The 23,679-nt window shown below is 39.6% G+C and overlaps 1 long non-coding RNA gene across 1 annotated transcript in view; it reads right to left on the bottom strand.

Annotated features, from left to right (window-relative positions):
• Positions 1-17,271, bottom strand: part of LOC128652098 (uncharacterized) — a 160,119-nt gene extending 142,848 nt beyond the window's left edge. The window contains exon 1 of the long non-coding RNA XR_008401267.1: positions 17,234-17,271. This is a non-coding gene — a long non-coding RNA (uncharacterized LOC128652098). The remainder of the gene's footprint in view (positions 1-17,233) is intronic.
• Positions 17,272-23,679: the final 6,408 nt, after the last annotated feature.

Here is a 23,679-nt window from a genome sequence, read left to right as displayed (position 1 = left end):
CCGGTCTTACTGGGGCCTCTATTTCTTCCCTCTCCTATAGCTGTAGTGACACTGGAACCCACTACAATGCGGCTGATCGCGGCTTATGGACACAATCCTATCACTGACATAGTTTACTTTTTGTTTGTTCATACTGTTCACTTTCAGAGACCACTTCTTGGTTTGATCTAAATCGCCTAATGTTTGTGTGTAAGTTACTATATTTTACTTTAGCTACTGCGTATACATTCCCACTATTTAGTTTGGATGCGATTGGGAGCCAGAATTAGTATACTTCTCACTAAGTGCATCTCCTAATATATGCCTACTCTGGGCCAGCATCTTGATTAGGACACTTTATTAGGTATGATTCCGTTTACACTTAATATGTAGGCTCCTATCTAATCTAATATAGGTTTATGGAGTAGTTCTCTTATGATGCATTAATATCCCTTATCTCATATGAGTCTTAGAGCCTCTTTTGACATGTGCTAATTTGATTTTTGGGGCCACTATATTGTTCAGCTTCAAACCTAATCTGGTACAGATTGATGTGGTGGCCCCTGGAGTCAAGATGTTCTGTTCCATCTTACAGTTATATTTTTAAGCCCCTTATTCTTTCTATTTAAGTTATATTTTTATATTATGGACTAGGGAGCTGCTTATTTTACTTTTGGCCCTGAGATATAGGGTCCATGTCTCAGTGTCCTAATGAACCCTATGCCAACAGATACCTTAACTGCCATATTTATAGCTATTCTCCCAATTGAAACTATAGGCATGAAGTTCAGGTTATGCTTATGCTGTAAGTTATCTTCCAGTAGCCCTAAATGTTTTGCTAGTTGTCATTAGATTGTATAACCCTTACTATACCAAATTGCTATTTCATATTGTATTTAACTAAATGAGTACACTGAATGGTAGATCTTAAGTATTAGATATTTGAGGGTAGCTGCTGTATCCTGGGATGTATAACCTATGTGTGCCCAAATTCCTCTGTAATGACCTATAATCACTGTAATTCTAGTATGTTCTAGCCATGACTCAAATAGATTTTTTCCCCGTGGACCATTCTCAACGAGGATTCCAATATATCTGCCCCCCCCCGTTTATATGGCTTACTGGTTAAGCTTAGGGGCACAGACCCCGTATGAAACCCCTATATCTGTTTAAAAATGTGTATAAATAGTATGTTCTTGCTATACCCCCCCTACCCTTTAAATTGAGGTGCTGTCTCTATAGAAGGTATTACTATATTACTTTAGTAACTAGATTATACAAGTGTGTGATTTGCTTTTTGTTATTTTATTACCTGGATGTTTCCTGATGATGCTATATGAGCATGTGAGATGCCTTTAAGTGAAATTAATGTCTTGAAGCAACTTTCATGTATGTTTTTTCAAATGACATGGCATGTTTGTATATCCTATTTTCAACCTCAATAAACATATATAAAATTAAAAAAAAAAAAAAAAAAAGAAAATCTCTAGGTCTTCTATGACCTTTCATGACTGTCAGCACTCTCTTTCTACACTCTCTAACTTTAACAACTTCCTATTTCTATACAGCTATTGTCTTAACCAGATTCACCAAGTTGATGTTGCTAACTGCTATGCACTTATTTTTGATAATTTATTACTGTATGAAGTGTGGGAAGGTAGTGGGTAGGATTAGTAGTGGCGAGTAACATTTTGGTCTGGCTAGTAGCTTACGACCTGAAATTTTGAGCCCATATATATATGCATTGGAGCCCTTTGCAGTTAAGTAGATGAAAACATGTTAAAGCATATTTATGCAATATTTATATTTAATGAAGTGTTATACTGTGTTTGTGCTGTACATATTTTACATTCCAATGTTCTGCACATAGCAGAATATGTTCTATGTATTTCTAAATAGATGTTCTTATATATAGATATATATATCTGTATATATCTATACCTATATATAATCATATATATATACATATATAAATATCCTCCAAAAAGAGATAAGCACAGTCTTACATTACCACAACTGCCGATTTTCTACTTTGGGAACATGATTGTCCTATATTGGTGATGTTAGCAGAACATTTGACAAAGATGTCATAACGACATCGAAACGTTATGGATGTATTTGCTTTTTAAATATATGAATTAAAAGTTGTTTTTTACTAAGACCAGTGAGTGCCTTCTTGCAAACGAGGAATATATACATATATATATATATATATATATATATATATATATATATATATATACAGTATATATATATATATATATATATACGTATAAATATATATTGTACTAAAAAAACATCATATATATATATATATATAGAAATATTTATTTATGAATAAATAGAACATAATCTTGTATGTCAAGAACATTGGAATGTGAAATATTCATATTTTCATGACAGGTTTGCATACATGAAAATATGCGCGCAAGTAGAGTGTTTGCTCCATTGACTTCTAAGGGGGAATAGGTGAATGCGCACGCAATATTCTAAGTTCAGCATTCAATAGGTTAGCATGCAAGCGAAACAGTTTTCTTTCAACTCATACGAGCACAACATGACTAGCACAAATAGCCAAACTTCTAGAGCAGTTCACTATCGAGCGAGAGCGTTAGCGCTCCACTTGTAATAGGGTCCAAAATTGGCCTCTTTCACCATGGACATTATGGACTGTAGAATTCACAAAGGTATCACTGTGGGTACATACTTCTTGTGGTCAAATTAGCAATTGGAAACTGGTGCTTACAGCTGGGGTCAAGTGGTTGACATTATTGAATGTATTAGATATGTGGGGAATATGTATGTTTGGCTTGATAAAGCTGATTTTCATGATGAGATCTGGTCCCTGTGCGTTTCCCTAGGTACCAAGTGCAGGGCCTCCTGAGTTTCTATTTTCTATTTTCATGGATTGTGGTCACTTGAGGCAGGTTAGGTGTGTTTCATACATGGTTGGCCATCTACATGTTTTTAATTTTAGCTGTAAATGGCAGTTCTATTTTGCCATCACAGACTGTGGAGATAAAAGAACAGAGGATAAAGTCTTATTGGCATTATCAGAAAGAAAAAGTAAATAAATGTGCAGGGTCAGATAATATTAATTCAAGGGTTTTATCAAAACATTCAAAGGATTTTAAAGAATTTTATAATGCAGAATATGCAGTGTATTGCAACCCTCTCTGGCAGTCAAGGGGTTAAAGAGAAATCAGGTAGGTTAAGAGGAGATGTATGTATGTTTTCACATAGCAATACAGCTATTGGCATTACAGCAACAAAAACCCGTACTGAGGTTAAAAAGTTTGGGAACCACTGTAAATAGAAGCTTTGCACAGAAGAGTAAACTACAAGAAGAATATTATTTCAAGGTTAAATTACAAAAACAAAAAAAACAAAAAAACTGAAACTATACAATGAGATATTTAAACTCAGTACTTAGGCTCAGACACATACAACAAGGGAAGTGCCAGCAATAGGTTTCCCACACTGGTCCTTCACTTTTTTCTCATCTATGTCCTTAAGGATGTCCTCCAGGGAACTGAAAGCATTATATTTTCCAGGGCTATTTCATGCTGATGTGGACCATACACTTGTATTTAAGTCACACAATATTTTGGCACTGTGACAACACCTTGTCCAATCTGCACTGAATTGTCATGCAATGGGTGTGTCAAAAATTAAGGAATTGTGAGTTGCCATTGTGAAAAAAAAAAAAAAGTATTATGAAACCCTGTTCACTTGATGTATTTCCAGCATTATCTAATTTGTATTCAAATGTTTGTTCCCTACTAGAAAAAAGTACAGTTCACAGTAGGGACTCACTCAGTGTGAAACTATATTTGTTTAATGAAAGCTAATTTTACAATAGCTTGGCAAAAATCATATAATTTATTCTCTCAAGATGAAATAAAGAAAAACAGTGACATTAATCCAGACATGTATTATGCTTCCAGCAAACATAACATATATTTAATGACTCTTATAATACAAAATAATCATTCAAATGCATTTTGCAGTTTCCACATAGTAGTATGTTGCTAAAAAATATGTGTGAAACACACAAAGGGATCTAAAAAATTCTGATTGCTTGTCCTTCCTCATCATCACGTACAAACTCATATGTTACACGTATTCAACCTTATAGTGCAAAAGGAGGAAATAATAGATAAAGGCATATTCATAATTCATAGCAGGATATGCTCCGTGCCAGGGCTACTAAAAAGATTAGGCTATTTCCCCTAGCAGTTTGCCTTTTTTAGCTTAACTGGAATTCTGAGGAAACTTCAACTCGGCCATGTCATCAAATCACAATTATGAACAAATTAAGGATTAAGAAGAAAAATATTTTTACCAGAAGATATTTAAGAATTATATAAACAGTGCAAGTACTTAAGACAAATACATATTTGTTCTTGCTTACTCTTATACAGAGTTGTATTGTGGTTTTATGCTGCCTTTAACCAATCAGAATGTGCCCCCCTACCACCACCACCTTTTTAAATTATTTTTATTAGAGATTTTTAGGAAAAACAACAGTAATGTTATTGAAACAGATGATAGACAAATTACATTACAACATCCATAGGAAAAGTAATAAGATCCGGCTCCTTATATGAAAGCCATATTTAAACTCATATTAAGGCCTAAAGCCACGATAAGGTCACCATAAAGCTGGAAAAACTACATGTATCCTCGGAGTAATTTGTTAAGGAGAGCAAGAAGTATATAGGGAAAAACATTTATTGAAAACACTGGGTTTTTGGGATTTCTGATTTATTTTATTTTTTTGCACTAATAGTGTACAGTTCTTAATTACAACTATTAACTTAATGTTATATTGATAAAAGTATTCTCTTGAGCAGGATGATTAAGTAGAAAAAGGAGGATGACTGTAGGATCTGCTTAGGAGAAGCAAAAAGAGCAACAATAAAATCTATCTCATGTTGGCAAATTGAGCTGATTTACCATGGAAATAATGACAGGGATATAATATCATGAACAACCTTAAGTCACATTTTAATTATGAGTATTGTAGGTGACTTTCAACTTTTTTTTTAAGATCTGACATAACTTTATACGAATTATACTGGTGATTCTGTCAGGTCAAAAAAGTATATATATAAAGATCTTCAATAATTGAATGGATCTCCTTCCAAAAGATGCAAATTTTGGGACAAGATCACCAAGTATGGAGAAGGGTGCCCAATTCCTCCATCATTTGAGTCAGTTTTGAAAAATGTGATGACTCCTGACAGATACCATCTGACAGATACCACAAAGTTAGGTTTTTATAATTGGTTTATTAATTGATTAGAGAGTTTAAGGAAGTTGTGTTGCCATTGTTCAGCAGATAACAGTTTGGGGAGGTCTAGCTTCTGAGGTGAGAGGTTCTTTCAGATTTTGAAGTAGGTAGCTATAAAGATTTATTTTTTATAGATAATGATGTACAAAATGTTTTTAATGAGGTAAACGATCTACCAAAGTATCCCATGTAGGAGTGTTTGTACTATTTATGTTTTCATGTATCTGATCAAAGGTTTTAATATGACCATCTGTTAATGATCCAACCAACATAAGTGCCCCCCAGCTGTGCTGATGAAATACATACTGTACACTTGCCTCACAGTCTGTATATTGAAAAAATGGCATAAGTGAAGAGTAAATGGTGAATATGTTGGGTGAGCTCAGCACATTATTCCAAATTATAAATGTATCTAAGATTAATCAATTAGTATTTGCTTAGGGAAGTTGTGTAGCTGTGGGAAGTGATAATGATGCCATGATGAGTGTATGTCTAAAAGAGTGATTTCTATTCCTGCTGCTGTTAGGCATACTGCATCTTTAACCCCTTGAGTTCTATTGACGGCTCTGAGCCGGCGCAAATTGTCTCAGTCAGGTGCTAACGACGGCTCAGAGCCGTCGCTAGCACTCTCCCACTTTGAGGGAGATCTGGGGGCTCCCACCCACTCCTACCCTGGCGATCTGGCCTGCATAGTGACAGGCATCGCTGGGGATTCACGTTTCGTGCAGTGATGTCATGCGCAATGACGTGATGATGTCACCACGCAACTTTATTGACAACTGACAATTGGGATCAAGCTGTATAAGCTGTGCGAGAGCTCTAGTGGATATACCTATCGTTTTAGGGTATACAATGGCAAGGATTCTGTTCTAGCACCCCATGGCTGTCCCTCCTCCCTTGCTGCCAGTGAAAAAATAATGTGCCACTTACTCCACCCAATATTTAATAAAGGTTACCATGTATATGTGGATAACTTTTACACTGGTGTGCCATTATTTAAATTGCTATATAGAAAAGGCACTGTTGCATGCGGCACAATCCATGCCAATCCGACTCACATGTTCAGAAAGCAAAAGTGAGGAGAGACCTCAGCTTTGCGCTCTGATGAGCTGCTAGCTGTGAAATTCACAGACAAGAAGGATGTGCATCTTCTCACAACTATACATGATGAGAGCACATCACCTGTTTATGTCAGGGGGCCGAACACACCAACTATGAAACCCATATGTGTCCTGGATTACAATCAGCATATGGGAGGAGTAGATAAGACTGACCAGATGTTTGAACCATACTCTGCTTCTCGCAAAGCATATACATAGTACAAGAAACTGGCAGTCCACTTGATACAATTTTCAATGCTTAATGCATTTGTCCAGTATCAGGCTACCAAAGGAAGAGGGCTACGTTTCCTGAAATTTCAGGAAACTATTATTAAAAGCCATCTCTCATCAGGGGATATTCCAGTAACTGGGCCAAGTGAGGAGAATGCAAGGTTGCATGGCCGTCACTTTGCTGCGTATATACCAGCTACTAAGAAAAAAAACTTTCCCTAGTAGAAGGTGTAGAGTGTGCAGTCAGCATGGCTATGCATGCCAGAATGCTTCCGTATTTATCATACTATAGAAACATACTAGCTGCATACCCTCACAACCCAGGAGGCTCTGAAATGCAGATACATATCCCTGGTTGAGGCTAACGCCTGACCAGCCCAGTGCCCTGGTTGAGGCTTATGCCTGACCATCCCAGTGCCCTGGTTGAGGCTTACGCCTGACCAGCACAGTGCCCTGCTTGAGGCTTACGTCTGAACAGCACAGTGCCCTGGTTGAGGCTTACGCCTGACCAGCACAGTGCCCTGTTTGAGGCTTACGCCTGACCAGCCCAGTGATTGAGTTGCCCCTAGCAAAAGGTATGTATGAAGGGAGATATGAAAGGTATGTGACTGGCCAGTGGTAGGGGTTGTGTTTCTGTGAGTGAATAAAGATACAAAAGGTGTGTGTATGGTCAGTAGTAGGGATGAAAGTCTTGATGTATATGGTGTGGATGCTTCTGTAAGTGAATCAGACATGAAAGGTGTGTGAATGGTCAGTAGCAAGGGTTGAAGCCTTGACGTGGCGTTACTGCTCACATGAGTATCCATGTGCTAATTCAACCAGTGATGGTGCCTGTAATGCTTGTGTGGGTAATGCAAAAGAGTGTTATATTTTTAAACATAAAATAAAATCATTTAGAATTAGGTTAGTCAATTAATGAGGTAGATAAACCTGTTTAATTGCGGGAGGCGGAGCGTGCGGGCGTGCTGAATGGCCGCACCTAATTAGAGCTCCTGAAGTGGCGTCGACGGGGCTCTCTCTAAGACCAAGAAAGACAGACTGAGATGCCTGAATTTGACCTATGAACACCTGAGGAGGGTCCGGAGGCCCTTACACTATAACCCCAGAGACTCCTTTTAAAGGGCAGAGGCCGATATTACTATCGCGGCGTAGGCCGTGCTGGAAGCCGGGACCTATAGTTGGAGGCGTAGTGACGCACCATAATCGTTACCCGCAAGGGGTCATTGTTAGTCTAATAACGGAGACCCTAGGATCTCTACACAGGATGGTCCGGTAAGAGACTGTATCAATATGAAATTTGGGACAAAAAGTCAAAATAACATACATCTGATATACTATGCCATAAATAGAGATTAAGTACACGAGGCCCCAGGCATTTCCTCTAGCAAATTTATCAATGAATCAATGGGGCAACTGAAACAGAAATTGAATTTGATGTGAAACACCCTGAAGAGCACTGATTAGCCCATCACTCATAGGGATTAACATCAACTATAAATCCTCCATTATTTTTCACACATTCTGCTGCGTGAACAAACTGTTTTGTTAAGCAACTATTCATACTCAGAGATCCCTGCATGTTTGCTGACATGGCACAACGCAGAGCCACTAAAAATGAAAAGAACTTAAAACCCAGCATGGGGTCTGGCACTGTCAATGCCTTTTTTAAAAGCACAGAGAACAAAAAGAAGAAGACAGACCAACCTCAGATAGATAGCGAAGATGATGAAATATCAGATAACCCTGACACTATGCGCACCCCAGTATCCCCCTCTGGCTCTCAACAGCAATCAGAAGACGGCCCTGTCACACTAAAGGCAATGGAGGCTCTTATTAACCAGGTTAAATCCTGCATCAAAACTGAGTGCGCTGAGCTGAAAAAAGATATTAATGAGCAGGGCCACAGGGTGGAAACTTTAGAAGGAAACAGCGAAGAAATTATCAAAGAAATTTCGGACATGTCACATGCCATGGGAGACCAGCAGTCTCAGATAGCGGATTTAGAAAACAAGATAGACGACATCGAAAATAGAACACAGAGAAATAATCTCCGCATACGAGGCGTCCCAGAGTCAATAAAGAGTGAAGACATAGTGGAACACTTACAAAATTTATTCCAAGCATTGGCTATTTCAGATCAAAGAGTGATTGATTTAATACCAATTGAGAGGGCCCACAGATCTCTACGGCCCAAACCCAGTGATAATCAGCCTCCAAGGGATATTATTGTGTGCTTTTCAAGTTACAGAGACAGAGAAAAAATATTTCAGATGGCACGTACTCAGCCCACTTTTTCATTTATGGGCGCGAAAATTCAAATTTACCAAGATCTCTCTACTAGAACACTTCTGCTCAGGAAGGAATTCGCCCACTTCACCACCCATTTAAGATCTCTCAAGATCCCTTATAGATGGGGATTCCCTGTATCGATACAAATCATAAAGAATGGAAGACGTTATGAATGCTCTTCTATAGAGGATATAGCGGACTTTTGCCAACTTCTGGACATACCAGCTCCGGAGACAACCTTGTCTCCATCATCTAAACCTACTACACTCCCGCCAAAGCCTCAGAGAAGACTTTGGTCTGAAGTCATCAGCAAACAGCACCTTAAAAAGCCCTGTATTGATAATACAGGAACTCTTGCAAAAAATGCGAACAGCTGAACCTGATCAATGGAGGTCGTGAGTATATAACTTTATGCATCTCCTAACTGGTGGCATTTATAACCCACCCACATTGACTCTGAATACTACAGACCACCCTCAGCCACGAAATATAGACACTCTCTAAAAATGATATTATGTACTGTTTAAAATATCTATAGATTTCAATGTAACTGCCTCTGGTTACCTGAGGGGGCCCCGTCGGGCCACACTTTTCCTCCTTTTTTCCTTTCTCTCTAGTTCTTACCTTACTTTAGCCTTTATCTTCTCCTTCACAACCTACCTGTAAAGATTCTCCCACCCTCCCCTTCACCTTTCCCCACTGACCTTTTCTTATGTTCTTTCCTGCATAATTAGGATCTTAACAATTACTGTTGTTATTTGGTCCAAACACTGTTTAAAGTTATCTCATTTTTGCTTGTTGCAATTTACTTGTTGAATTGTTGTTGTTCTCCCCCCCCCCCCCCCCCCCTTTCTTTTTTTTTTTTTTTTTTTTTTAGTTTTCAGGAATAACACATTGTAATAGACCGCTAAGGTTACTTGCTGTTAACAGATTGAAAGTCACAACAATATGTCAGAGCATCCCCAGCCTAGCCAGTTTAGGCTCTCTACACAAAATGTTAAAGGTTTTCTCTCCCCACAGAAACGCTCAATAGCCTTCCATGATTTTTATAAAAAAAACATTGATATTATAATGATACAAGAGACCCATTTCAAAAAAACAAATGAACCCACCCTTTCTAGGCTCTATTACGACCAACACTTTTTAAGTTCAGGCCCGACCAGACATAATGGAGTCTGTATATCATTCAGAAAAGGTTCCTCCTTTGAATTATTAAACAAATACTCTGACAGGGAGGGTCGCTTCTTAATTATAGTAGGATTATACTTTGGCAGGCCCATTACTCTAGTGAACGTGTACGCTCCTAACTGCCCCCGACCCTCCTTTTTTCATACAGTGATTAACCGCACTATAGATATTTCGAAAGGCCCAATACTCCTCAGTGGAGACCTAAATTTCCCTGTTAACCCTATGTTAGACACATCCTTGGGCAGGTCGTATATTAGGAACTCTCAGATTAGGTCTATCTGGAGAGCAATAAGCACTCTCCCTCTTTTTGACACTTGGAGAACCACTCATCCAAATACCAAAGACTTCACTTTTTTCTCAAACCCCCAGCGCTCCTATACCCGCCTCGATTATATTTTTTGTGAACAGCAGTTACTTACTTCACTTATAGATTCACGGCTCCATCACACCCCCTGGTCAGACCACAGCATGGTCTGTTCCACGTTTTTGTGGTCCGCTAAACCGCGACACCAACACTGTTGGAAGCTTAACGACCAAATCTTATTAGACCCCTTGATAACCACTGATCTAGCCGAAAAAACTTCAGAATTCTTCTCATTCAATAATTCCGCTGCCACCTCAGCTATTAATAATTGGGACGCATATAAATGTTATATAAGGGGGGTGATAATGGGTCACACACATAGACAACGCAAACAATGCTCAGCTATGTTTGACTCTCTATCAACTGCGTTTAAAGCCTGCGAAGATGCACAAAAGAGTAACCCTAGATCAACACTACTGCTGCAGAAATCACAACAGGCTAGGGAAGACCTAAATCATTACTTAATTAAAAACGCGCATATGAGGGCACTTACATCCAAATAAAAATTTTTTGTCGAAAACAACAAAGCGGGGCGTTTATTGGCGAGATCTTTGAAGAAGAAAAGATATAAAACATACATACCTAAAATTATAGACTCCAAGGGTGTCACCCACACTGATAACGCAGCAATTGTTGATCAATTCGCAGCATACTACACCTCATTATATAACCTTCCCAACACACACTTGGAAAATAAACACAATAGTATAAATACATACTTGGAACAGACCCTGCTTCCAACATTATCAGACTCAGATAGAGCAGCACTAGACGCACAATTTTCAATTCAAGAGGTCCTGTTAGCCATAAAAGATCTCCCACAGGGCAAAGCCCCCGGCCCAGATGGCTTTACTCCCAAATATTACCATCTTTTCAAATCCCTTCTAGGCCCGCATTTGCTGGAGATGTATAATACCTTTGACCAATGTACGCACCTACCACCTACGCTTCTGGAAGCTACAATCTCCGTAATCCCCAAACCAGGTAAACCCCCAGATAAGGTCACTAATTACCGCCCTATTTCTCTAATCAATGTAGATATTAAATTATATGCTAAGCTATTGGCAGCGAGAATCAGTAAATATCTACCATCCCTAGTAAATGCTGATCAAGTAGGCTTTATCCCAGGTAGAGAGGCTAAGGAGAACACCATCCGAGTATTACATACCCTATACTCTGTTACAAATTCTAACTCGCCCCTAGTCCTACTCTCCACGGATGCCGAGAAGGCCTTTGACAGAGTGGACTGGGACTTTCTCTGGTCCGCTCTGTCAAGGTTTGGATTCTCCCAAGTCATGATCTCGCGTATTAAAGCCCTATATAGCAATCCCTCGGCAAAGGTTAACGCGAACAACACCCTTTCACAAAAGATTATAATAAACAATGGCACGCGGCAGGGATGCCCCCTTTCGCCCTTGTTATTTGCCCTGGCGGTTGAGGCACTTGCCACCAGGATAAGGAGTAACCCTCTTATACAGGGTGTCACCTTTGGAGAGATTCATCAGAAGTGTCTGCTATATGCGGACGATATTATATTCACACTGAGCTCCCCCTGTACATCCCTACCAGCCCTCCTTGAAGAGCTGGAGGAGTATAGAAACATCTCCAACTTTTCAATAAATATGGAAAAATCAATAATACTCCCGGTACATTTAAACGCTGAAGACACATACTACATTAAAAACCACACCTCTTTTCAATTAACTTCAAAAATCAAATATTTAGGAATCAATATCTCCCCCATTCATACAGAATTATTTAATCTTAACTATGTCCCACTTCAAATAGAAACCGATAAATCATTGGAGTCCTGGCACAGGCAAGGCCATCTTTCATGGATGGGACATATTAATGCATTAAAAATGAACATCATTCCCAAATTCCTTTACTTATTTCAAGTCCTTCCCCTAGATCTTCCTACGCACTACCTGCTGAAACAACAGAGGAAGTTTGACCGATTTATTTGGTCACATAAAAGGCCCAGAGTTAACAGAAACACATTGTTTCTTAATAGAGTAGATGGGGGTCTGGGGTCACCCAATCTGGTTAACTACTATAAGGCGACCCACCTGGCATGAATAGTCGCTCACTGACGAGCAAACCCTGGGTGCAGATAGAATCCTTTCTAGTGGGGGGGTTGGACTTAAGAGAACAGTGCTGGATCCCACATAAAATGAGGTCCCCCGACATAGGGAGTAATTACTATACAATTTCCACGTTGCGTACATGGGATAAATCCCTAGTAGAAGATAGTCTGATTTCGACACCAATCTCTCCTCTTACCCCTCTGCTCAATAACCCCTTGCTACTACAAAACCATACCATTCAGACCCCGCGTATTGCAGGAGCCCCCTCAAATGTACCAACACACATGCTAATACACAACGGCTTGATGCGCCCGCAGGCTGAGGTAGGCCAATTAATAGGTTCCCCGTTCCATCTTTGGTTTCCTTACTTGCAGGCTAGACACGCCATTTTCTCTAGTCCCCACAGACCAAACTTGATAAGGGAACTAACTCCATTCGAAGCATTATGTGCAACCCCCTCCATGGCTAAAGCACATATCTCTATAATTTATAAACTACTAAGAGGATCCTTTCCCATTAAGAGACCTACATATATCACCAAATGGGAGGAGTTAGATATAGCATTGACAGATGAACAATGGGAGTGCATTTTTACTGAAACCAAAAAGTCGTCCCTATCATTAACTTTAGTAGAAACAAATTTTAAGCTACTTTCTAGGTGGTACCTTACTCCACACAGAATACATAGTATATTCCCCAACTCCTCTCCCTTATGTTGGAGACACTGTGATGAAGTCGGTACGCTTTCTCATATATGGTGGAAGTGCCCCCGTATTAAGCCATATTGGCACAGCATAAATGCACAAGTTAGCAAGATATTAGGTGAGCCACTAGAGCTTTCCCCTAGCCTGATTCTATTAAATAACTTCCCAAATGTAACCTGTTTGTATCGGAAAAAATTGCTACATGTTATGCTTACTTGCGCTAGGCGCCTTATACCAAGATTCTGGAAAAAGGCAGAAATACCAACATACAGTATGTGGGTTAGAGAGGTGAAATATGTACTTGAACTTGAAAAAATACATTATACGAATGTAGGTAAGCTAAACTTTATTGCTGATGTGATATTCCTCTGGGAGCAAGGCGAATGAACTTAACACAAAAGCTTTGATTCAAATTAAAAGGTCAACTGCCTATTATCTTATTGTTTCTGTAACATTTGCTGTTGTTTCAGTCTGGAAGATTGCTAGAACTGGTAATAATTTGCAATGTTAGCAAGTACTCTGATTCTAAGTGTTATTCCTGATTTAAATGTATTTGCTGTTAACACCTGCCTACAGATGCATTTGTACACTGCATAAGATATATTCCTTTTTCTGTTTCTTTTTCATTAATTTGTTTGAAAACAATAAAAAGATATATTGGAAAAAAAAACTGTTTAATTGCATATATAACCCCTATACGTTTAAAGTGTTTCAAGGTAGCAATGTCTGAAGTTTAACAGCTGTAGCCACCTGGGAATTTAAGATTCAGTATACAAGGTACACGGTTTTGGAAAGTACACCCCTTGGTGCATCAAATGAGGGACTGCATGTATTGCTAGCACAGATTTGGAGTGCGTAAGACATAAATGAACATGTCACTTTGCTTAGAAAATAATATTTCTTTCATGTAATTAGCAAGAGTCCATGAGCTAGTGACGTATGGGATATACATTCCTACCAGGAGGGGCAAAGTTTCCCAAACCTCAAAATGCCTATAAATACACCCCTCACCACACCCACAAATCAGTTTTTACAAACTTTGCCTCCTATGGAGGTGGTGAAGTAAGTTTGTGCTAGATTCTACGTTGATATGCGCTCCGCAGCAGGTTGGAGCCCGGTTTTCCTCTCAGCGTGCAGTGAATGTCAGAGGGATGTGAGGAGAGTATTGCCTATTTGAATTCAATGATCTCCTTCTACGGGGTCTATTTCATAGGTTCTCTGTTATCGGTCGTAGAGATTCATCTCTTACCTCCCTTTTCAGATCGACGATATACTCTTATATATACCATTACCTCTGCTGATTTTCGTTTCAGTACTGGTTTGGCTTTCTACAAACATGTAGATGAGTGTCCTGGGGTAAGTAAGTCTTATTTTCTGTGACACTCTAAGCTATGGGTGGGCACTTTTTTATAAAGTTCTAAATATATGTATTCAAACATTTATTTGCCTTGACTCAGGATGTTCAACGTTCCTTATTTCAGACAGTCAGTTTCATATTTGGGATAATGCATATGAATAAATCAATTTTTTTCTTACCTTAAAATTTGACTTTTTCCCTGTGGGCTGTTAGGCTCGCGGGGGCTGAAAATGCTTCATTTTATTGCGTCATTCTTGGCGCAGACTTTTTTGGCGCAAATTTTTTTTTCTGTTTCCGGCGTCATACGTGTCGCCGGAAGTTGCGTCATTTTTGACGTTCTTTTGCGCCAAAAGTGTCAGCGTTCCGGGTGTGGCGTCATTTTTGGCGCCAAAAGCATTTAGGCGCCAAATAATGTGGGAGTCATTTTTGGCGCTAAAAAAATATGGGCGTCACTATTGTCTCCACATTATTTAAGTCTCATTATTTATTGCTTCTGGTTGCTAGAAGCTTGTTCACTGGCATTTTTTCCCATTCCTGAAACTGTCATTTAAGGAGTTTGATCAATTTTGCTTTATATGTTGTTTTTTCTATTACATATTGCAAGATGTCCCACGTTGAAACTGAGTCAGAAGATACTTCTGGAAAATCGCTGCCTGGTGCTGGAGCTACCAAAGATAAGTGTATCTGCTGTAAACTTATGGTATCTGTTCCTCCAGCTGTTGTTTGTACTGTTTGTCATGACAAACTTGTTAATGCAGATAATATTTCCTTTAGTACTGTTACATTACCTGTTGCTGTTCCGTAAACATCTAATACTCAGAGTGTTCCTGATAACATAAGAGATTTTGTTTCTAAATCCATTAAGAAGGCTATGTCTGTTATTCCTCCTTCAAGTAAACGTAAAAAGTCTTTTAAAACTTCTCATTTTTCAGATGAATTTTTAAATGAACATCATCATTCTGATTCTGATAATGGTTCTTCTGGTCAGTGGCGTAGCGTGGGTTGCCAGCGCCCAGGGCAAGGCAAGTATTGCGCCCCCTACACCTATACCCACACAGTCATGCACATATGCATACACCTATACCCACACAGTCATGCACATATGCATACACCTATACCCACACAGTCATGCACATATGCATACACCTATACCCACACAGTCATGCACATATGCATACACCTATAGCCACACAGTCATGCACATCTGCATACACCTATAGCCACACAGTCATACACATATGCATACACCTATACCCACACAGTCATGCACATATGCATACACCTATACCCACACAGTCATGCACATATGCATACACCTATAGCCACACAGTCATACACATATGCATACACCTATACCCACACAGTCATGCACATATGCATACACCTATACCCACACAGTCATGCACATCTGCATACACCTATAGCCACACAGTCATACACATATGCATACACCTATACCCACACAGTCATGCACATATGCATACACCTATACCCACACAGTCATGCACATATGCATACACCTATACCCACACAGTCATACACATATGCATACACCTATAGCCACACAGTCATGCACATATGCATACACCTATAGCCACACAGTCATACACATATGCATACACCTATAGCCACACAGTCATACACATATGCATACACCTATAGCCACACAGTCATACACATATGCATACACCTATACCCACACACATGCATAGTTGCATACACTGTGATACTCAGCAACCTATATACACTCAAGCAGACATACAGTGGAGTATAAGTGTTAGAGTAGCCTGTGACTTGAGTCTCACAACATTTTTAAGTAGGCAATTCAAATCTTGAGCATTAACAATGGAAGCATAATCAGAGTTTATACACTATATACTTCTATGTGGTCATGCTTACTTCTATTACAGTTACAGTACGTGCAGAGCGCTCAAAGGGAAATAAAATTAAAAGATGAAGATTCAGCAGTTGCCAAGACTTAGACAACTTACCCTGTAACAAAACAGTTAACCAGCAGATTTCTAGTCAATTAGCCTCTGCAGACACCGGAGCTAAAAACATAACGTCGTTCTCACACACTGTGATCTTGCAGAAGGCAGCAGGATCATATTTCACAGAGCAGAGTATGAGAAGTCAGAGTTTTTTAGCGCCATTGTCTCCAAAGGCTAATAGATTGCCGTGGTAACCTGTGCAGGGTGAGAAGATCTGTGCTGTGTTATGTAGCTGCCTACCCTGACAGCTTATTTTCATAAGCAGGTGCACAAATCGTGCTGGTATTATGTGTTCCTTTGGTGCATGGAAAGGGAAAAAACTTGTACTAAAGTTCAGCTTTGTTGAAAAATGAGTCATTAATTATTAAAGGATTATTTGTCAACAAAGCTAAACTTTAGTACAAGTTTTCTTCCCTTTTCATGCACCAAAGAAACAAATAATACCAGCACGATTTGTGCACTGACTACAACAGAACAATGTCAGGACTCAGGAGACTTGTTACTGAAATGCCTCTACTGAGTCTGCATTCATGTGACCTGGATAGTTGGGGATGACGAACCTCCACAATAATACTAGCAAAACATCTGCATGTTGTATGCCCATGCAGGAATCCAAAGAATTCAGCTGCCTGAGATTCGTAACTCACTGTGTTTCAGAGGTGGGTGACGAGTCTTCCTGCTCAACTGCTGTACTGCACTGTGCACACAGGAAGCTGTTAACCACTTCCTGTGTGCACAGTGCAGTCTCTCTTTGTCCACACTTCACTCCTTACATCGCACGCGAAGCCATGAGAGACGAAAGAGCGCTTACACCCCCAGCCCCCCCTCTGAAGTTAACACACAATAAAATACATTTTAATCTATAAAAAAAAAAGAAGACCTTTCTTGAATGTTTCCTCCCTTAGTGCTGCATCTGCCTGCAGTACAGAAGGGACGATGTGAGGCACTGAATGCACAAATTTTGCGCCCCTAAGAATTATGCGCCCGGGGCAGCCGCCCCTGTGGCCCCCCCCCCCACGCTACGCCACTGCTTCTGGTTCAGAGGATTCTGTCTCAGAGGTTGATGCTGATAAATCTTCATATTTATTTAAAATGGAATTTATTTGTTCTTTACTTAAAGAAGTCCTAATTGCATTAGAAATTGAGGATTCTGGTCCTCTTGATACTAAATCTAAACGTTTAGATAAGGTTTTTAAATCTCCTGTAGTTATTCCAGAAGTTTTTCCTGTCCCTAGTGCTATTTCTGAAGTAATTTCCAGGGAATGGAATAATTTGGGTAATTCATTTACTCCTTCTAAACGTTTTAAGCAATTATATCCTGTGCCATCTGACAGATTAGAGTTTTGGGACAAAATCCCTTGATGGGGCTGTCTCTACTCTTGCTAAGCGTACTACTATTCCTACGGCAGATGGTACTTCCTTTAAGGATCCTTTAGATAGGAAAATTTAATCCTTTCTAAGAAAAGCTTACTTGTGTTCAGGTAATCTTCTTAGACCTGCTATATCTTTAGCGGATGTTGCTGCAGCTTCAACTTTTTGGTTAGAAGCTTTAGCGCAACAAGTAACAGATCATAATTCTCATAGCAACATGCTAATAATTTTATTTGTGATGCCATCTTTGATATCATTAAGAGTTGATGTCAGGTATATGTCTCTAGCTATTTTAGCTAGAAGAGCTTTATGGCTTAAAACTTGGAATGCTGATATGTCTTCTAAGTCTACTCTGCTTTCCCTTTCTTTCCAGGGTAATAAATTGTTTGGTTCTCAGTTGGATTCTATTATCTCAACTGTTACTGGAGGGAAAGGAACTTTTTTACCACAGGATAAAAAATCTAAAGGCAAATTTAGGTCTAATAATCGTTTTCGTTCCTTTCGTCACAACAAGGAACAAAAACCTGATCCTTCATCCTCAGGAGCGGTATCAGTTTCAAGTCCACATGAAGGTGCGGCCCTCATTCCAGCTCAGCTGGTAGGGGGCAGATTACGTTTTTTTTCAAAGAAATTTGGATCAATTCCGTTCACAATCTTTGGATTCAGAACATTGTTTCAGAAGGGTACAGAATTGGCTTCAAGATAAGGCCTCCTGCAAAGAGATTTTTTCTTTCCCGTGTCCCAGTAAACCCAGCGAAGGCTCAAGCATTTCTGAAATGTGTTTCAGATCTAGAGTTGGCTGGAGTAATTATGCCAGTTCCAGTTCTGGAACAGGGACTGGGGTTTTATTCAAATCTCTTCATTGTACCAAAGAAGGAGAATTCCTTCAGACCAGTTCTGGATCTAAAAATATTGAATCGTTATGTAAGGATACCAACATTCAAAATGGTAACTGTAAGGACTATCCTGCCTTTTGTTCAGCAAGGGCATTATATGTCTACAATAGATTTACAGGATGCATATCTGCATATTCCGATTCATCCAGATCACTATCAGTTTCTGAGATTCTATTTCCTAGACAAGCATTACCAGTTTGTGGCTCTGCTGTTTGGCCTAGCTACAGCTCCAAGAATTTTTACGAAGGTTCTCGGTGCCCTTCTGTCTGTAATCAGAGAACAGGGTATTGTGGTATTTCCTTATTTGGACGATATCTTGGTACTTGCTCAGTCTTCACATTTAGCAGAATCTCATACGAATCGACTTGTGTTGTTTCTTCAACATCATGGTTGGAGGATCAATTTACCAAAAAGTTCATTGATTCCTCAGAAACAGGTAACCTTTTTAGGTTTCCAGATATATTCAGTGTCCATGACTCTATCTTTGACAGACAAGAGACGTCTAAAATTGATATCAGCTTGTCGAAACCTTCAGTCACAATCATTCCCTTCGGTAGCCTTATGCATGGAAATTCTAGGTCTTATGACTGCTGCATCGGACGCGATCCCCTTTGCTCGTTTTCACATGCGGCCTCTTCAGCTCTGTATGCTGAACCAGTGGTGCAGGGATTACACAAAGATATCTCAATATCTTTAAAACCGATTGTACGACACTCTCTGATGTGGTGGACAGATCACCATCGTTTAGTTCAGGGGGCTTCTTTTGTTCTTCCGACCTGGACTGTAATTTCAACAGATGCAAGTCTTACAGGTTGGGGAGCTGTGTGGGGGTCTCTGACAGCACAAGGGGTTTGGGAATCTCAGGAGGTGAGATTACCGATCAATATTTTGGAACTCTGTGCAATTTTCAGAGCTCTTCAGTCTTGGCCTCTTCTAAAGAGAGAATCATTCATTTGTTTTCAGACAGACAATGTCACAACTGTGGCATACATCAATCATCAAGGAGGGACTCACAGTCCTCTGGCTATGAAAGAAGTATCTTGAATTCTGTTATGGGCGGAATCCAGCTCCTGTCTAGTTTCTGCGGTTCATATTCCAGGTATAGACAATTGGGAAGCGGATTATCTCAGTCGCCAAACATTACATCCGGGCGAATGGTCTCTTCACCCAGAGGTTTTTCTTCAGATTGTTCAAATGTGGGGACTTCCAGAAATAGATTTGATGGCCTCTCATCTAAACAAGAAACTTCCCAGGTATCTGTCCAGATCCAGGGATCCTCAAGCGGAAGCAGTGGATGCATTGTCACTTCCTTGGAAGTATCATCCTGCCTATATCTTTCCGCCTCTAGTTCTTCTTCCAAGAGTAATCTCCAAGATTCTGAAGGAATGCTCGTTTGTTCTGCTGGTAGCTCCAGCATGGCCTCACAGGTTTTGGTATACGGATCTTGTCCGGATGGCCTCTTGCCAACCGTGGACTCTTCCGTTAAGGCCAGACCTTCTGTCGCAAGGTCCTTTTTTCCATCAGGATCTCAAATCCTTAAATTTAAAGGTATGGAGATTGAACGCTTGATTCTTAGTCAAAGAGGTTTCTCTGACTCTGTGATTAATACTATGTTACAGGCTCATAAATCTGTATCTAGGGAGATATATTATAGTGTCTGGAAGACTTATATTTCTTTTAGAATTCCGAGAATTTTACAGTTTCTTCAGGATGGTTTGGATAAAGGTTTGTCTGCAAGTTCCTTGAAAGGACAAATCTCTGCTCTTTCTGTTCTTTTTCACAGAAAGATTGCTAATCTTCCTGATATTCATTGTTTTGTACAAGCTTTGGTTCGTATAAATCCTGTCATTAAGTCAATTTCTCCTCCTTGGAGTTTGAATTTGGTTCTGAGGGCTATTCAAGCTCCTCCGTTTGAACCTATGCATTCATTGGACATTAAATTACTTTCTTGGAAAGTTTTGTTCCTTTTGGCCATCTCTTCTGCCAGAAGAGTTTCTGAATTATCTGCTCTTTCTTGTGAGTCTCCTTTTCTGATTTTTCACCAGGATAAGGCGGTGTTGCGAACTTCTTTTAAATTTTTACCTAAGGTTGTGAATTCCAACAACATTAGTAGAGAAATTGTGGTTCCTTCATTATGTCCTAATCCTAAGAATTCTAAGGAGAAATCATTACATTCTTTGGATGTAGTTAGAGCTTTGAAATATTATGTTGAAGCTACTAAGAATTTCCGAAAGACTTCTAGTCTATTTGTTATCTTTTCCGGTTCTAGGAAAGGTCAAAAGGCCTCCGCCATTTCTTTGGCATCTTGGTTGAAATCTTTAATTCATCATGCTTATGTCGAGTCGGGTAAAACTCCACCTCAAAGGATTACAGCTCATTCTACTAGGTCAGTTTCTACTTCCTGGGCGTTTAGGAATGAAGCTTCGGTTGATCAAATTTGCAAAGCAGCAACTTGGTCTTCTTTGCATACTTTTACTAAATTCTACCATTTTGATGTATTTTCTTCTTCTGAAGCTGTCTTTGGTAGAAAAGTACTTCAGGCAGCTGTTTCAGTTTGAATCTTCTGCTTATATTTTCAGTTTTTTTCTTTATAAGATTTAAACTTTATTTTTGGGTGTGGATTTTTTTCAGCGGAATTGGCTGTCTTTATTTTATCCCTCCCTCTCTAGTGACTCTTGCGTGGAAGATCCACATCTTGGGTAGTCATTATCCCATACGTCACTAGCTCATGGACTCTTGCTAATTACATGAAAGAAAACATAATTTATGTAAGAACTTACCTGATAAATTCATTTCTTTCATATTAGCAAGAGTCCATGAGGCCCACCCTTTTTTTGTGGTGGTTATGATTTTTTTGTATAAAGCACAATTATTCCAATTCCTTATATTTATGCTTCGCACTTTTTTCTTATCACCCCACTTCTTGGCTATTCGTTAAACTGATTTGTGGGTGTGGTGAGGGGTGTATTTATAGGCATTTTGAGGTTTGGGAAACTTCCTCCTGCCCCTCCTGGTAGGAATGTATATCCCATACGTCACTAGCTCATGGACTCTTGCTAATATGAAAGAAATGAATTTATCAGGTAAGTTCTTACATAAATTATGTTTTTCCAAGCAAAGCACCATATTCCATGAATATTTGCACACTCCACTTTTGTGCTAGAAGTACATATAGCCCCTCATTTGATGCGTCAGGGGGTGTACTTTCTACAAATGTGTACTTTATGTACCTTAATTTAACTTCCCAGGTGGCTAGAGCTGTTTAATTGCATATATAACCCCTATACTTTTAAAGTGTTTCAAGGTAGCCATGTCTGCAGTTTAACAGCTGTAGCCACATGGGAATTTAACATACAGTATACAAGGCACACAGTTTTAGAAAGTACACCCCTTGGTGCATCTAAGGAGGGGCTGCATGTATTGCTAGCACAGATTGTGAGTGCGTAAGACATAAATGAACATGTCACTTTGCTTAGAAAAAAATATTTACTAAGCAAAACACCATATTCCATGAATATTTGCGCACTCCACTTTTGTGCTAGAAGTACATATAGCCCCTCATTTGATGCGTCAGGGGGTGTACTTTCCACAAATGGGTACTTTATGTACCCTTATTTAACTTCCCAGGTGGCTAGAGCTGTTTAAGTGTAGATATGGCAACCTTGAAAAACAGAATTTATGCTTACCTGATAAATTACTTTCTCCAACGGTGTGTCCGTTCCACGGCGTCATCCATTACTTGTGGGAATATTCTCTTCCCCAACAGGAAATGGCAAAGAGCACAGCAAAAGTTGCCATATAGCCCCTCTTCAGGCTCCGCCCCCCAGTCATTCGACCGACGGTTAGGAGAAAAAAAGGAGAAACTATAGGGTGCAGTGGTGACTGTAGTGTATAGAGAAAGAAATTTTTCAAACCTGATTAAAAAACCAGGGCGGGCCGTGGATCGGACACACCGTTGGAGAAAGTAATTTATCAGGTAAGCATAAATTCTGTTTTCTCCAACATTGGTGTGTCCGGTCCACGGCGTCATCCATTACTTGTGGGAACCAATACCAAAGCTTTAGGACACGGATGAAGGGAGGGAGCAAATCAGGTTACCTAAATGGAAGGCACCACGGCTTGCAAAACCTTTCTCCCAAAAATAGCCTCCGAAGAAGCATAAGTATCAAATTTGTAGAATTTGGCAAAAGTGTGCAGAGAAGACCAAGTCGCTGCCTTACATATCTGATCAACAGAAGCCTCGTTCTTGAAGGCCCATGTGGAAGCCACAGCCCTAGTAGAGTGAGCTGTGATTCGTTCAGGAGGCTGCCGTCCGGCAGTCTCATAAGCCAATCGGATAATGCTTTTCAGCCAGAAAGAAAGAGAGGTAGCAGTAGCTTTTTGTCCTCTCCTCTTACCAGAGTAAAGGACAAACAAAGATGAGGTTTGTCTAAAATCCTTTGTTGCTTCTAAATAGAACTTTAAAGCACGAACTACATCTAAATTGTGTAACAAACGTTCCTTCTTTGAAACTGGATTCGGACACAGAGAAGGAACAACTATTTCCTGGTTAATATTCTTGTTGGAAACAACTTTTGGAAGAAAACCAGGCTTAGTACGCAAAACGACCTTATCTGAATGGAACACCAAATAGGGTGGATCACACTGCAGAGCAGATAATTCAGAAACTCTTCTAGCAGAAGAAATAGCAACCAAAAACAGAACTTTCCAAGATAGTAACTTGATATCTATGGAATGTAAAGGTTCAAACGGAACCCCTTGAAGAACTGAAAGAACTAAATTTAGACTCCAAGGAGGAGTCATGGGTCTGTAAACAGGCTTGATTC

This window comes from Bombina bombina, chromosome 3 (assembly GCF_027579735.1).
Source record: "Bombina bombina isolate aBomBom1 chromosome 3, aBomBom1.pri, whole genome shotgun sequence".
Classification (NCBI taxonomy): domain Eukaryota; kingdom Metazoa; phylum Chordata; class Amphibia; order Anura; family Bombinatoridae; genus Bombina; species Bombina bombina.
The sequence above is the reverse complement of the archived record's forward strand: the minus strand, read 5'-3'. Positions and strand labels throughout refer to the sequence as shown.